Raw genomic sequence first — 5,000 nt, 5'->3', positions numbered from 1 at the left:
CCAAACCGTCGGCTGGCCTGCCGTCCTACCAGCCCGCCAAAGCCGGCGGTCTGCCCGGCTGCTCGTCCCTGCTGGAAGACGCGTCTCCGTCCTCGTACTCCACCGAGGTCAAAGTGACCGAGGAGTCCGGCGGAGTCATCAAGTCTCTGTCGTTTCCTCCAGAACCTCTGCAGACCAAGACAGAGCGGCTGGACCCCTACGACTACCACTACGCCTACCCCAACGCCTATCGCTATGACGACTACTGACTCAGCACCGACTCTGCCGCCATGGCAACTGAAGCTGATGAACCAGACTTCAGGTTCAGGTTCTGACCCGAATCAGCAAACCTTCAGAGGACATGTCAGAGCCATCAGATGAACCTTGTTATTGTTCTGGAGACGGGTCCAATCCGTCCACAGGACCTTCGGGAGCCGGCCTCGTCCTGTAGATGGTTCTGCGGTTCTGCTTGGGTCGGTTCTGAAGACATCAGAGCTTATAAAATGTTGTTTTTCTATGAATTATCTGCTTATCGTCCCAATTCTGTCACTGATCCAAATAAGATGTCCAACAGCGACCCAGACCGGGTTCTGACCTGGTCCTGACCACTTGGTCTGGAGCAGCTCCACCCATCAGCTGCTGACCTCTGGGTGGCGCTGCAGCACCTGCTGGGTTCCTGAACAACGTCTTGTTGTTCTGGAAGAACCCGGAAGGTTCTGGTTCCACCTGCGTGTTGCAGCCGTCATCATCATCATCATCATCATCATCATCATCATCGTCATCATCATCGTCATCATCCTGTCGTCCAGTTCTTACTGTCACAGTTTGAACATTTACTTTGAACTTTTATCTCCAAGCTAAATATAAATCTAATATTCAGCTAAACTTCATATATTTAGCCTCAAAGTAAATAGTTAGCTTGTTAAATACATATTTAGCTCCAGGCTAAATGCTTAGCTTGGAGTTAGACATGCTAGCTAAATAGTTAGCCTCAAGCTAAAAGTTTACAGCTAAACATTTCGTTTTTAGCTAAACTCCAAACTGTGACGACGTTTAAACTCTGAATATTTCATGAGATTTTTAGCCTCAGTCTGTTTGATGTGAAAGTAAGTCTCTGTGGAAATGTTCTGGTCGGGCTGCCGGTCCACAGAACCAGCAGGGAACCATCTGTTGACCTGCCTGGTTCTGGCCAGGTTCTGGTTTTGTTCTGGTTGGTGAAATTGGACTCAAGAGTTCTACAGAACCAGCAGTTTTGTTCTGTTGAGCATAAAACCAACGCAGAACCAGGTGACCCAGTTGAGTTCATGAGGACCGGTTTTGGTTCTGATGGTCTGTCCCACATTTCAGCTGATGAAGAATAAAAAGGTTCTGATATTTTTGGGTTGGACGTACTTTCCTTCAGCAGAACCGGCCGGGTTTTACCAAACCTCACAGGAACATTGAGAGTTGGGTTCTGAAACGTTTCCTGCTTCCTGTTCTGTGTTACCCGGCTGGCTCTGCCTGACCCATTCGGGCCCGGCGCCTCAGGTTGAGCAGCCAGCAGCGGTGATCAAAGCGGCGGTGTTTGGACACGGGCCGGTTCCGGTCGGGGTGAGTAATAAATGTTGTTTTGACAGAGACGTGTGGGAACAGAACCGGCGCTGTCCTCAGACTGAACCTCTAAACCCGCCCGCTCTTCCTCCTCCTCTTCCTCAGCTCACCTCATGCGGTTCTACAGAACCAGCTGGGCCCAAAGTTCAGGAACCGGAGCGGATCGGGACCAGAAAAAAAACTTTTGGGTTTCTATCACAGGTGAACCAGAACCAGAACGAGGTTGAGATCTGGATCAACCGGGTCAAAACAGAACCAACACAGAAAAGTTCTGGTTTTTATTAGTGATAAAAATGGATGGATGTTGGATGATCCAGTTGATCTGGAATCAGATCTACTGCAGCCAGGAGGAGGTTATTATTATTATTATTATGATTATTATCATTATTATAGTTATTATCATCTGGTCTCTGCTGTTGATCTTCAGCTGCTTTATGATTCTAATAAACAAAACCAGTTTCTCTTATTATTATATAATTATTTATTAGCTACCCTGAACATTTACCAACTTCCTGTGGATCAACAACTCACTTCCTGTCACCTTGAGAAGCTTCTTCATCCTTCCTGTGTCTCCATCTTCAGCTACCTACCCTGAAGCAACTTCATCCCTCAAGCCGAAGGTCACAAGTTCAATTCCCGCTCCACTTAGAAACACCATGGGCCTTTCACTGCCTTTTTGCGACTTGGGGTCAGGAAGCTGATGTCAGCTTGGGGTCAGAGGTCTTCCACCAGGCAAATGTTCTCCCAGCGGCGGCGGCGGCGGCAGCAGCAGCAGCAGCAGCAGCGGCGGCGGCAGCAGCAGCGGCGGCGGCGGCAGCAGCAGCAGCAGCAGCAGCGGCGGCGGCGGCGGCGGCGGCGGCGGCGGTGGCGGCAGCATGGCGTTCTGACTGGGCCGGTTTCTGAACGACTTCAGGAGGAATAAAACAACCAAAACGCCTTTTATGACAGTCAGAGCTGCCGATGCTGCAGCAGGAAGTGGTGCTGCAGCATCACTTCCTGCTGGAGACTCAGAGATGAAAGTCAGATCTTGATGTGATGGAATCTGAAACATTTCAGGAAAACATCTTCATGTTTACAGCAACTGAACTGAAGAGAAACAAACCGGGACATAAACAGTTCGGTCAGTCCGGCTGTCATGGCAGCAGCAGACTGCCGTGTTTCTGCTGTTGAACAGAAAATCCAGGTTTGAACCCGGATGGATTCAATCTGAGTGAAACAGCAGATGGACGGGTGGAGGGGTGGATGGGTGGAGGCAATGCGGGGCAGCCCCTATCAACACACCGCTGCTGCTAACAGAAGTCAAATCATATCAACTTCAAAGCCAATATAGGAAACCAGATAAAGCAGCAGATGGAATCAATCAAAGTCCATCAATAAGCAGGAACCTGAAGCCGCTGAACCGCAGTTCCTCACGGCGGCGTTCCTCACGGCGGCGTTCGATCCCTACGCTGCCAGCAGGGATCCTCTTGGTATCGTGAGAAGTTGTTATCACAGCAGGACGACTGGCAGAAATGTACTGTCTTCTTAAAGAAGCATGACAGCCACTCTGATGCTATCAGGCTGTTAGCATCGGGCCGATAGCATCAGGCTGTTAGCATCAGGCCGATAGCATCGGGCCGGATGAAGTTTGCAGCTCTCTGGAAAATCAGCATCTTTTTGTGATTCAAACTGTGATAAGAAGTCGGCAGCTGGAGGAACTCTGTAAAGGTTCATGTGACGCCGGGCGGATCTGACTCACATCTCACCACTCTGATGTTTGAGCCTCTTATTGAGCCGCCCTGGTTTTTAGACACGTCAACCTGCTGCTCACAGCAACCTGAGTTGCTCCTGTACAGCAACCAAATTCAGGTTTGGAGCAACAAAACATCAGAGGCGTGAGGGTGGATCCTGTGGGATCCAAAGAGTTCTGTAGTTTGAATCCCATGAGGATCAACACAGACCAGCAACTACAGCAGGCAACTATTTTGGGTTGTCATTTGAGCAACATCCCTGCAGGAGGCGCCGCGACACGCGGCCTGCGAACAAACGCTCCGCGAACAAACGCTCCGCGAACCTGCTGCATCTCCGATATTTTCAGTTCCTTCAGAGGAAACACAATGCATGCTGGGAAGCGTCTCCTGACCTCTGACCTCTGCTGTTTATTGAAAGCAGCCGTTCCTGCTGCCTCAGATCTTTGTTCAGCCTCTATCTCTTCTCTTCATCCGTCCGTCCTCAGCGTCTGTTTTTATCTCCGCTTATCTTCACATCGTCACACTGTCAGAACTCGCAGGATCGTCACGTAGGCCGAGCGCGTCCTGGCAACGCGCCAGCAGCAACTGCAGCAACTGCAGCAACTGCAGCAATGAAGGCGCAGCCTGACCCTCATGCTGGCGGCTTTGAAGTGTCTTCAAAACAAGCCGCCAGATGGAGGCGCCGCGCCGCTACGCTGCCGCGCTAAAGTAAACTACAGCAGGCCGGAGCGGAACACGACACCGAACCAGAACCAAGATGGTGCTGAAGCCCAGCCCGGTGCTGAAGCCCGGCCCGGCCCGGCCCGGCCCGGCCCGGCCCGGGCTGGGCTTCAGCACCGGGCCGGCGGCAGCTCCTCCGCTGCGGTTCTGGTTCTGGTTCTGGTTGAGCGCTGAAGAATGAAGTCGGTTTACGTTGACTTTTATCTTTGAAGCGTCAGAACCGGACTGACAGAACAAGTCCGGACCCGACACAGATAATCTGCCAGCCGGGTCACTGGACCAGAACCTGAGTCACATTGAGCCGGGGTTACAGCCGGGTCACAGTCACACAAACCGGTCAGAATAAATCCTGCCAGGCCCGGTGGTTCCCATCAGAACCAGTCTGTGGATCTCTGTGTTCTGCTGGACCAGGTTCTGGTTCTGGTTCTGGTTCCGGCCCAGCTGCTCCTCTCCAGGTGTTGGACCCGTCAGAATGATGGATCTGTTTTCCCGGGCGGCTGATCCGGAGCAGGAATGTCAGCTATGTCGGGTCACATGATCAGAACCGGAGTGGGAAGTTCTGACACCGGATCAGAACCGTCTGAGGACGTCTGGACCCGACAGGCTTCAGAGCACGAAGACCAGCAGAACTTACCTTCAGAACGCTACTGGGTCAGAGAGTCAGAACCAGAGCCTGGAAGTGGACCAGGACCAGAACCTGAACCAGAACCAGAACCTGGAACTGGACCAGAACCAGAACCTGGACCAGAACCAGAACCTGGACCAGAACCAGAACCAGAACCAGAACCTGGACCAGGACCAGAACCAGAACCTGGAACTGGACCAGGACCAGAACCAGAACCTGGAACTGGACCAGAACCAGAACCAGAACCTGGACCAGGACCAGAACCAGAACCTGGAACTGGACCAGAACCAGAACCTGGACCAGGACCAGAACCAGAACCTGGAACTGGACCAGAACCAGAACCAGAACCTGGACCA

At 52.0% G+C, this 5,000-nt stretch overlaps 1 pseudogene; it reads left to right on the top strand.

Annotated features, from left to right (window-relative positions):
- The window catches only part of LOC129356766 (chorion-specific transcription factor GCMb-like), a 10,268-nt pseudogene extending 9,858 nt beyond the window's left edge, over positions 1-410 (top strand).
- Positions 411-5,000: the final 4,590 nt, after the last annotated feature.

Source organism: Poeciliopsis prolifica, unplaced genomic scaffold (assembly GCF_027474105.1).
Source record: "Poeciliopsis prolifica strain line A6 unplaced genomic scaffold, Auburn_PproV2 SCAFFOLD192, whole genome shotgun sequence".
Classification (NCBI taxonomy): domain Eukaryota; kingdom Metazoa; phylum Chordata; class Actinopteri; order Cyprinodontiformes; family Poeciliidae; genus Poeciliopsis; species Poeciliopsis prolifica.
Note: the sequence above shows the minus strand (reverse complement) of the source record. Positions and strands in the feature narration are given on the sequence as shown.